Source organism: Sander lucioperca, chromosome 8 (assembly GCF_008315115.2).
Source record: "Sander lucioperca isolate FBNREF2018 chromosome 8, SLUC_FBN_1.2, whole genome shotgun sequence".
Lineage (NCBI taxonomy): Eukaryota > Metazoa > Chordata > Actinopteri > Perciformes > Percidae > Sander > Sander lucioperca.
Window position 1 is genome coordinate 7,772,316 of NC_050180.1, and position 12,100 is coordinate 7,784,415.

General features: G+C 41.6%; 1 protein-coding gene across 3 annotated transcripts in view; it reads right to left on the reverse strand.

Moving 5' to 3' along the window:
* The window catches only part of tmeff2a (transmembrane protein with EGF-like and two follistatin-like domains 2a), a 135,142-nt gene that overhangs the window by 81,804 nt on the left and 41,238 nt on the right, over positions 1 to 12,100 (reverse strand). The window lies entirely within an intron of this gene.

The window sequence follows — 12,100 nt, forward strand, 5'->3', positions numbered from 1 at the left end:
TGTTTGACGAATTTAACAGTGGGAGACAACAAAAAGAAGGATGCATAAAGCCAACAAAGAAAGGAACCAACAGTTGAACAATGTAGTACGAGGTAAACTCAACAACCTTTACTTTTACAGAATGATTGTGCATGTGGGCCTGTTGAGTATCCTCCTAAACACAGAGTCAGTGGCTCAGAACTGCTGAAAAGGGATTTCATTCAGCTGAAGGACACTCTTGGGAACCTTTCTGTACAACGACTCAGGCACCACCCCAACATAAAACAGGGGCATGAAATGCTTCACTACACTGCTATCCCTTCATCAGCATGTGTGGCATATACAATGGATTTCAATGACAACTTTGACATTTTCTGGGGGCACAGAAAATTGTTTCAAGAGGATAGAATCCACTGATCCCAGCTGAGAGCTAAGGTGGTATGCAAGAATTTATTACATGGCCTCAAATTGTTTCTTTGAAACGTCTGAGAGTATCTAAAGCCACAGAGACGTATGGAGCTGAGAGCAAATCTGACACTGTCTGTGCATCTATGAAGTTAACCTTAAAAAAGTAAATAAGAAACCGGTGCCCTCCTTCTCCATCTGCATCTGCCACAAACTCCTCTAGTCTATCAGAGATTATAAAGCATAAGTTAAAAGGCCTTTTAGATTTCAACTCCACGCTCACACTTTGCTTAGTCAGAAACACTGGATGTGAAATGTTGGTAAAAAGTCTGATTTTTGCTTCTGCGAAGGCTCTACCCAGAGCTATCGCCGGGAATTAGTACGTGGAAATGCAATGCCACCAAGCCAGTTACATTTTTGGGGGGTACACGTCAGGCTATGGCATAGGGTCCGGAGTAGGGTTCGTATCTCCACGTACCCACGGCGTTGATTTAACGCAAAACCATATAAAATGGCCTTGTGTTGTCCTTCGGGTCCCCGGGACCCATTCAGTTTATTTGACGTTTTTGCATTGGCCTGGCGTTGAGCTTCGGGTCCCCGGTGACCGTCGCGTACTATGTGATGTCATTTCACGTGAACTGGCACGGGGGGTCCCAGAGACCAGTGCTGCGTTCGAACGCATTTGGACAGGCTAATACAAAATGTAAATAAACTAACCAAGTCCCCATGACACGAAAGAAAATACAAGGGTTAAGCCTGCCATTGACCGCCTATTTCAGACATAATTCTTCTCCCCTGCCGCAATCTCTGCTATCTATTTTGCAAGGGCACCGTCGCTGCATCCTGGGATTTTGCTGCCCAAGACGACTGTAACTGGTTTAAAGAAATACAAGCAAGCCTACACCTATACCTATACCATTATGATAATGGCTGCAGCCAGACCTTTCTCCAGCACTGACACAGTGCTGTGGAGATACATCTGGCCTAGCCATTTTGTTTCACCTCAAATACACAAATTTGAGATTTGGGTTTGATTCGGAAGTCTAGAACCAGACTACTATCAGTCTTCCCCCATCTTCCCAGTTAAAAAGGCTGCCTAAAAATTTCACAGCTACATTATGAGAAAGCAGTTTCTATCCGTGACATCATTTTTACATGTAATACAATTATACCTTCAAGGGACAAAACCCTCTAGTGGCCATAGGAAGCAGGCTTGTGCACAATTCAGAATTGAATTGAGTCCTAAATTCCAATTCAATTCTTGAATTTGAATTGAATTTGAATTGATGTCAAAAACAGGATCTAGAATTACAATTCAAATTTGAATTAAAGGAAGCAGAATTTCAATTCAATAAAAATTCAAAGAAATTCATATACATAATTTAAGTGTTTAATCAATGAAGCTTTACAATATATGTCAGATATGATTGCATTACATATTCTATAAATGATATTAGTTTGAACTGCTTGTACAGATTATATTAACAGGAAATGTTTTCCCCCAGCAATGCATGTTAAAAGCTCAAAAAAACAAATAATTAAGTTAGATTTATTGTAATTGTAATTTGTGGAACATGATGGAACATGACTCCATTTCCCAGAATGCTTTACTTTAACCAAGTATTTAAAATTGTTGCCAAACAATTTGAGGTGGACATTTGTTTGAAAGCTTCTTTTCGACACAATTTGATGGTCACACTGGACTTTTTAAGTTTCAGAAGTCCCTTACAACTTCAGATTACAAACGTATAGATTTGACACCTGTAATAACAGTGACATGGAAAATAATAGCAGGCCTAAAAGGTCATCTGTACTAGTTCATTTTGAAAAACCAATTCCAACAAGAACACCTGGAAACCATAGAGCCATATTCATGAATTGAATGGAGGCCAATTCTGAAATTCTTTTTTTTGCACAAGCCTGATAGGAAGTTGGACTTGTTCATCAGGAGTAAAGGGAGTGTAGCGTGGCATTCTTATAGAGCCACAAAGTCTACAGAAGGAGATGGTCACAGTGGATGGAAAACACCAGACATTGACACAGGAGTCTGCTGTCCCTTTGCTGTTTCCCATTGTTACGACCCCTCCCTTTTCTGCCTGCTGGTGGCTTCTTTGGCTTTCCTGGCATGAGCTTGCAGTTTGGGAGGGTTTGTTAGTTGATTGGTGGACACCTAGGTAGGCCTCAACCAAGGCTATTTATACAAGTCATGTCTGATTGTTCTCTCTCTGCATTCTCCTTCTCCTAGGCTCCACATCTCTTGGTTTGGGTTTGGGTTTGGTTTATCTCTTTTGTTGCAGTTGTCACTTGTCCACACATCTTTCACTCACACACACCCACCGCACACACTACTGATAACATTGATTCCACACCTGTTGTGATTCTTTTGTTAATAGTAGTTTGTTTACTTGCTTTACTTTACTTACTTGCATTTTAACCTGTTTGGTCTCCCCTCTTTTGTCACATGCATTGAGCCGGTTTGTGACAAGTGGGGGCTCGTCTTAAAGTGTTAGGAGTAAATTAGGTTAAGTCTAATTTAGCCTAAATTGTGAATTGGCCTAGAGTCACTTTGTGTCAGTTGTTTTGAGGGGAAATCCAGGTTGTTAGTGCCAGTCAGCTTTGTTTAGTTGTAGTTTGTAGGAGCTATGTATTGATATCTTGGAGTTGTATATCTGATTGGGGCTTCAAGGTGGGACTAATCTGGAGTGTTTTGTGCAGGAGCACCTCTTCCCCTGTTAGGCTTGGCAGCGAGTACTCCTATAGTACTCGTGGTGTTGCTTTAGGTGGCGGCGAAGGTGGGTAGAGCTATTAGCTCGGGAGCATCTCCGTGGCTGTGAGAGGGTCGCCAGTTTTCTGGTTGCTTTTTTCACACCACTGGTTTAGAGTGCATAAGTACCCCCCACCATTAACTGCATGAAGACTAGGGGTGAGTTAGTTAGCTAGCTTAAATGGTTGTAGTTAGTTAGGTAGGGGTGAGTCTCCTGTTTTGGTGTTCAGAGTATCCTTTTTCCCCTATTTGTCCCAGTCAGGATTTGTTTAGCTGGTGAGAATGACTTCTCTCATAGATAATTTTGTTCAAGATCCTTCAGAGTCTGTGTTGGAGAAATGCACAAAAGAGCAGTTGTTAAAGATTGCAGAGCACTATGAGGTTGATGTTGTAGATAAGAAGCTAAAGGAGAGTGTTAAAACTTGTTTAAAGGAGGGTTTGTTTGATATTGGGGTTTTGTGCAGACAGCCAGTAGCTAGTCCAGTGGTTAGTCTGGTTCCTGGCGTAGGGACATTAACTTTTGAGCAGCAAAAGGAGTTGTTGGAGTTGCAACTTAAGCAGCAGGAGTTGCAACTTAGACAGCAGGTGGAGTTAGAGACATTGGGATTTGACAAGGAGATACAGCTTCACTGCTCACGAAGTTGGGGGCAGGAGTACTCAGTTTGACTTGGTTAATAATCTTCGCCTGCTTCCTAAGTTCAGTGAGTTGGATCCGGACATGTTTTTTTTCTCTGTTTGAGCGTATCGCAGATGCTAGGGATTGGCCAGATGCAGACAGAACTGTATTGTTGCAGTGTGTTCTGACGGGTAAGGCGCAAATGGCCTACTCAGCTTTGAGTGTGGCCGATTGTAGGGACTATGAGACCGTAAAGTCTGCGGTGTTGAATGTCTATGAACTTGTCCCTGAGGCTTATCGTCAGCGGTTCCGTTCTAGAGGTAAGCTTGACGATCAAACTTACATGGAATTTGTTTGTGACTTGATATCGTTGTTTCAGCGCTGGTGTACAGCATCTAAGGTTGACACTTTTGAGGATCTTTGCGATCTGCTTATCTTGGAGCAGCTAAAAGACTCAGTTCCTGAGAGTGTTGCTACGTTTATTAATGAGCGTAAAGTACGGACACCCAGGGAGGCTGCTATATTGGCGGATGAATATGTGTTGACCCACAAAAGTGTTTTTGGAAGTAATGTCGACAGTCGTCATGAGTTTAACCGTTATCATGGTCAGGAAAAGTCAATGCTAATAAGTGACGCACCGCCCAATAGGTCTGAGTATGGTGGGTTGGGCCTTCCAGTTGATTCTGACGCTTGCAGGTACTGTCGGGAGAAGGGGCACTGGAGAAAGGATTGTCCACTGCTGAGAGGAAAATTTTCTGGTCAGGTGAAGCCTGTTGTCATGGCTGTTTCAGGCATTACATCTGTGACCTCAAAGGCTGATTTTTCAGCCTTCATCTCAGAGGGGTTTGTCTCATTGGTGGGATGAGACAAACCCCTCTCCTATTCCTATTACGATTTTAAGGGATACCGGTGCGTTAGATTCTTTTATTCTGGAGTCTGTGCTTCCATTTTCTTCCAAGACTGACACTGGTGGTTGTGTGATCTCGCTTGGTATGGGAATGGTTCCATTCTCTGTTCCTTTGCACTTAGTATTTCTTAGTTGTGGTCTTCTCCGGGGGGAGGTGTCAGTCGGCATCCGGCCTCAGTTGCCTGTTGAGGGTGTGCATATGATTTTGGGGAATGATTTGGCTGGGGATAAAGTGTGGGCTGTCGGGGTGCCTAATGTCGTGAAGCCGCCAGTTAGTTCCTTAGTTGTAGCACCCTCAGCAAGGCCACAGGGCTCTGATGACTTTTTCCTAAGCCACTTGTCGTCGAAGGCCACGACATGGATTTGAAAAGGGCCATAGCACGGGACGTTGCTAATAACCCTGACATCCTCACCAACCTTAAGAAAGGTTTTTGTCGGCGGTGTGAAAGACCACATCGAGGTGGACAACCTGACCAAGTACTTCTCCCAGTTCGGTGTGGTGGAGAAGGCTGTGATCATCTTTGACAAGCAGACTGGCAGGAAGAGGGGCTTTGGCTTTGTGTTCTTTGAGGACACCGACTCCGCCACCAAAGTGGTGCTGACAAAGTACCACGTCATCAATGGGAATAAGGTGGAGGTGAAGAAAGCTCTGACAAGGCATGAGATGTCCACCAGTGGCTGCAAAACAGGTCGAAGAAAGGGAAGGCAAGGTTATGGTGGAGGATATGGGGGATATGACGAGGGAGGATATCCCAACCAGAGACTGATGAGGTGGTTGTTCTTGCAGCCGTATGATTGGATTGGATGTTCGTCATATCAAAGGGGTTGACAATGTAATCTCAGGCGCGCTGTCTTGCGCACCCCTAGATCCTTAATTTCATGTTCAATATTGTTCTATTTTCTGAGTTATCCCTTATTCGTCTGTCTTTCCTTGCCTTAAATTGCTCCTGTAGTACCCAGGGTTGCTGGATCTTGGAGACAGATGGACTGCATTGGGGGAAGTAACCAGAAGGAGTGGTATTTACATGGGACTCTGGGTAATGTATTGGCCATCTAGCTAATTTGTCTTTGAATATAACCTTAGAGTGTACTGTTAATTATAAAGTGAAGACAGTATTGGTGACAGAGGTTTGGTGGTTATGATTGACGTGGTTCTTAGAGGAACCCCGTTCTTATGGAGGGGGGTGTTACGACCCCTCCCTTTTCTGCCTGCTGGTGGCTTCTTTGGCTTTCCTGGCATGAGCTTGCAGTTTGGGAGGGTTCGTTAGTTGATTGGTGGACACCTAGGTAGGCCTCAACCAAGGCTATTTATACAAGTCATGTCTGATTGTTCTCTCTCTGCATTCTCCTTCTCCTAGGCTCCACATCTCCTGGTTTGGGTTTGGTTTATCTCTTTTGTTGCAGTTGTCACTTGTCCACACATCTTTCACTCACACACACACCGCACACACTACTGATAACATTGATTCCACACCTGTTGTGATTCTTTTGTTAATAGTAGTTTGATTACTTCACAAACACTTTATTGGCATTTTAACCTGATTGGTCTCCCCTCTTTTGTCACATGCATTGAGCCGGTTTGTGACACCCATCCAGCAGTCAGTATTGAATTTCTTTTAATCATGACCATTCTCTAACCTTAACTTCCTTATCTGATATCAAACCATGATCGCTCCCTAACCAATCTTAACCTAGTCTATATCAATGGCGTTCCACTTCCGGGATAGTTCAGGTGCTGCCGGAAATTCCGCCTGATGTCCCTCTTTTTAGGCCGGATGTCCGTTACCTTCCGCTTTCTTTGTGTTGGCGTTCTAAACTCCGGTGGATTTCTGAGGACTATGGTTAACTGCTCCTCAGATCTCTGCAGGGTAAATCCAGACAGCTAGCTAGACTATCTGTCTAATCTGAATTTTCTGTTGCACGACTAAAACAACCTTTGAATGTACACACGTTCCACCAAAACAAGTTCCTTCCCGAGGCTATTTTGCAGAGGCACCGTCCAAGATGATTGTGATTGGTTTAAAGAAATGCCTATAAACCAGAGCACATTTTTTCTCATCCAGGAATGCTGTGTGGACTAGCCAGACCCTCTTCTGCAGCGCTGTGGAGGAAGGTCTGGCAATGCGAGACTAACCCTAACCAAACCTTAACTATAAAGCCTACTGTGTCAGATGATTAACGATTTCAGAAGGCACTGACAAATGATGTTGTCCTGCTGATAATGGCGTCACATCAGAAAACGAGTACGTGTTATTCTGGAGGGCAATGTATTTTGCTGTTTAATTGGACTTGTTGATTTTTTTACTTGTACAGTTGCTATGGGTCTATATAACACACCGTTTTTCAATTACATTATTTTCCTGTGGAGAAAAGTAGTAGTAGAAGTAATTACTTGCAGTCTAGAGGAAGAAGAGGCTGAGCCTCCACAGCCATCAGGCTCAGATTCTTGCATTTGCAGTAATCTTCTCATACAGCACTTAATAATTTTAAATGTTATGTAAGGTTTGTCTCATTTTTGTCTTGTTTGGGTATTTTCTTTTTGAAAAACAAAAAAACTACAAATATAAAGTGCAGGGTGAGTCACACACACTGGATTTTGCTGTATGGTAATGATGAGGAGGCCATACACAATCTAAGAGGTAGAGACACTAGCAATTTGTTAGAAATTGAGGTAGAAAAGGTGCAATTACAAAGAGTAAAAGCAATAGACTTCTAAGGATTCACTATAAACTGCATCTGGTTGTCATTCTGGACTCATATCATTCCTGTAGAGCCACGTAAACATAAATAGTATATAACTGATACAATTAGAGGGGGGAAGCACAGTATTTAGGCCTAGTAGTTAACATAAAACCTGTTTATGCTTGACTGAAATGACTATACTTATTCCGTTTCTATGAGAAATGTTTCCTTTATACAACAAAGATATATGTGCTTCAGGAGACTGACAGTACAGTAGCTATTCGACCAAGGATAGTGCAGCAGCCTAGCTATGCAGACAGCAACGCATTAGGATAGATTATAGAGAGACATCAGCGAAGAGGTGAGTTGTGTACAAAATGCTACATTAAAGTGCTCATGTCATGCTCATTTTCAGGTTCATAATTGTATTTAGAGGTTATGTCAGAATATGTTTACATTGTTTAATTTTCAGAAAACACCATATTTTTGTTGTACTGCACATTGCTGCAGCTCCTCTTTTCACCCTGTGTGTTGAGCTCTCTGTTTTAGCTACAGAGTGAGGGCGTGCCATGCTAGCAGCTAGGCGAGCATTATAACGTGTGTTACAAAGTGATGCATGTTCGTCACGGAAGTAAAGGCTGGACTACAATAGAGCTGTTTGGAGCAGTTTGTGAACAGTGTTTTCTGTTGGAGATGGTAAGTCCCTTTGGGGTGGACTTTGGGCTTTTTCACTTTGTAAACCTATAACGTGCACAAAAAAGATATATAACACAACAAAGGAAAGGGGGGAAAAGCCAAAAAGCATAATATTAGCACTTTAAAGATTAATGCTTTTCCATCTCTCTAAAAGGTGGAAAAAAGGTCACCTCAACTGATTACTGGTGAGGACAGTAGGAGAGAGTTTAAGTGTATCAAAATAAGCCTGAAACACTGTTTACAATCAGTGTAGGCAATCTCTGATTTACCGAGACAAGAGCGTACACAGATGATTGAATCAGCAACAGAGGGTCAGGCTCAGACAACAAGTGGAGACAGCCAACACGTTTCCACCAAAACAAAATATATATAGGCTAGGCTAGGTAAAGCAAGAACGGAGAATAATATTACTTAGCTGCACTAGAGAGGTGACAAAAGAGAGTATGTTGTGTACAACACTGCATGAGTGTTTCATTAGTCTGGATCAACAGAAGTACAGATCCAGAATTTTTCCTTTTGCTTTGTTATGTTTTGCCATTCTCAAAATCCCTTCGCTATGGGAAACATCAACAACCTTCGAGCTAGTAAGCCACACGCTGAAAATGGCAAGTTTTGAAGAAAATTTGGATCGTGCAACAAGGCAGGCCTGCTTAGTTCTTTCGGGGAATGGTTGTAAATATTTAGAAACTAGTGCAGTGCCCGTTGAAAATGGGCCTGTTTGGAACGGGCCGATTGCTTGGCCTGTGGTATTGCTGCTTGTAGAATTCTTCAAAACCAAATTGTACCCCAAAATGACTTACAGAAGGATCCCAAACCACTTCATATGCAACTCCACTTTATAGCCTACTACTGACTTACAGTGTAGGCTACTTCTACATCAGAGGAAGACACTGTATAGGCCTACTGTATTTACCTGACAGAGAACGGGGCAGATTCAGAATGTAATCACAACATATCACATGAAATTAAATATCATGAAACTGTGGAGTAATCAGACTTTAGTGTCATGGACTCATGGCAGTGCGCTACCCATCCGGCCCGTTATGAGAGCTAATCAGCACATATCAGAGAGAGAGAGAGAGAGAGAGAGAGAGAGAGTGTCGGATTGTTAACGAATTTAACATTTCAGCAGAGGTGTTCATTTCCATACAGGTTTAGTGGTTTGTGAAGTAGGGGATTTGATGTTATTAGTGTTGTAAGTTAGCAGTAGACTTAATTAACCCGACCCAGGGTGAGTCTGATGAAAACTGATGTGTCTGCCCGGTTCAACTCTGAGATTTTCTCGCATTGCACAGAAGGAATAATCTCCGAGATTACGTTATGTTCTGCCAGCTCACAGCAACTTAATACAATAGCAGGAAAAGAGTCTGTTGTAAAGCGTTCTGCATGTGGCGTCTGCGTGTGATGTGCAGGTTACCTTCCCCCCCCCCAAACACGCCCCCACATATATACAGATGCGTCTCGCTGCCACTTGTCTGTAACTGGTTGTGCTTTGCATGTGTGGGATTCTGAAACGTCCTTAAATTCGGGAACTGTCGTTTGTTTATTCAAAGTCAAAGACAGTCCAAAATAGTGCAACTTTGGATGTTTTTGTGGGTCTGAGGTATACGTCACATTTTAGCTGCTCTCTGTCTCTGGTCCTCAGGGTGAGAGGAGGAGTGGCCAGCGGCTAGAGCGGCAAAAGCCAATGTGTGCTTCTTTTACCTATATATTTAACGATATCTTTTGCATTTCTAATCCAAACAATGTCAAACTTATCAATGCACTTACTCGTGCCCGTAGCAAGACACCTGTCAAGTTTGATCCATCTGACTAACGGTTCGAGAGATATGCGCATAACAGATGGACAGACAGACAGACAGACAGACAGACTGACATCCCTGCAATTTATAGATAGATAATATGTTTACAGCATTTACTCTCTAACTGGGACATTTTGGTACCGATTGGTGGGGATTGCTATGGACTAAATACATACGCTGATACACTGGTAAGAGCAAATTACATTTAACCATATATCCAGCTAATTTAAATATTTCATGTTACTGTATTGTGTGAACAGTTAACAGTTCACTTGATATTTAATGTGACGTTTCCTTTTGCAGGGTGCAAATGTTCCACTAAAACAAGATCCTTCCCGAGATTATTCCGCATAGCTAGCGTTAACGTTGGCTACAACCGAGTCCAGACAGTTTGTGTCTATCACCGGATCGATCCTGCCCGTACACAACAGGCGCAAGATGGTTCAGTCCATTACTACCATTGCTAGGGGTGATGTGGAATAGCCCAAGTCGCTGCAAAAACAATGGGGGTCATACATTTTTATTATGTCAATCACTCTTTCTTGTTTTTTTTACTTAACTTGATTGCTAATTGCTGAATCAATCAACTGTAAATGTAACTGTGATGCCTTCTTTGTAGTGCGGTGTCTATAGTTTTTAGTTTAAGTTCTATGTTAAATGGTGATAATTGTGGCAATTATTGTACCTGATCGATACACTGATGTCTGTTCGGGGTAGAAAAACTGATCAAACATCAGATAAGATAAGATATATATATATATATATATATATATATATATATATATATATATATATATATATATAATGAAAATAAAATAACAAAATACAGAGTAATGCTAAGAAATAGCTAATGTCAAACATCATTAGTGGTTCTAGTTTTAGGTTTAGTGAATGCAACGGCTTAGCCCAGAAACCTGTGGATTTCTAGGCCAAGGAGTCTGGAAAGATATACCATCATATACATATACTATATATGTTATATACTTGAATAATTGTATATATATATATGATGTGATATATACACAATTATTCAACTCATCGAGTGTGCCATATTTCATTTGCAGTATTAATCTGTCAGAGGATCTTTCCAGACTCCTCGACCTAGAAATCCACAGGTTTCTGGGCTAAGCCGTTGATATTCACTAAAACTAAAACTAGAACCACTAATTGTGTTTGAAATTAACTATTTCTTACATTACTCTGTATTTTGGTTGTTTTACTTATATTTTATCCAAACACACACAGGCGTCTGCAGTTGAAAAACACTACTCTAATATGAACTCTGTGCTCATCGCACCACTTATTGTACTTACTTGGGAAAATCTGTACACCAAATGATCAATACTTGCAAGAGTACCTTTGCAAGCACACTTGAAAATATTGCTCCACTCAGGACAAAACAGACATTGTGTGGTAAGACATCACCGTTATCAGGCAGGTTTGTGAAAAAGTTTTTTTTAAAAGAGCAACAGAGCAGCCAAAAGAAAATGGAAGCATTATGGCAACTATGATTAATCAATAGTTACATTGATTACAACAATGCTGTTCACTCAGCAAGTGGAGCTAATATCCGCAGGGTTGTTGCACAGGCTGGATCCAACTCGACATTATTTTACCCTACTGCTTTATGCAACCTAACCCACAATTAGCCACACTTTAGAAAAAGTCACCACCAGTGCAATAAAATGTAATTGATGGCGAAATAGCTGTCTAACACCTAACATATAATCACTTTTCCATTTTAATGTAAAGTTCTAATCAAATCAACAACTTCCTATACTTATAGGCTAATTTCTGTTACTTCACAGAGTTAAATACAGCACACGTTGCTCTGACCGAAATAATTAGTGGTCTGACATTTAACACAGAAAATGTCTCTGTTGACTCTTTTAGACCTCAGTGAAACCTTCAACATAAATGTTTGATGTGCGTTTCAGACACATATCACTAAAAGAAATATATATGTTTCTACAAGGTAGTTTCATCAGACCGCTTGATGTACAATGCTAAGCAGTTCAGTACATGCAGATAGTCAGAGCTTTTGATTTGTTACATGTCCATCATCAAAGAGTGGATTAGCGTTATCATTTCCAAAGGCCCTGCACACCCACAGTGCACCAACAAAGTGGTCTCACTTATCGCGCATGCCTGATTACACTTCTGAGGCCTGTGTGGGCGTGTGCAGACTGCGCTTGATTGACATCTCTCTGACCCTGCTGCTAATTTTGTCACACCTGTTGGGGTGAAAA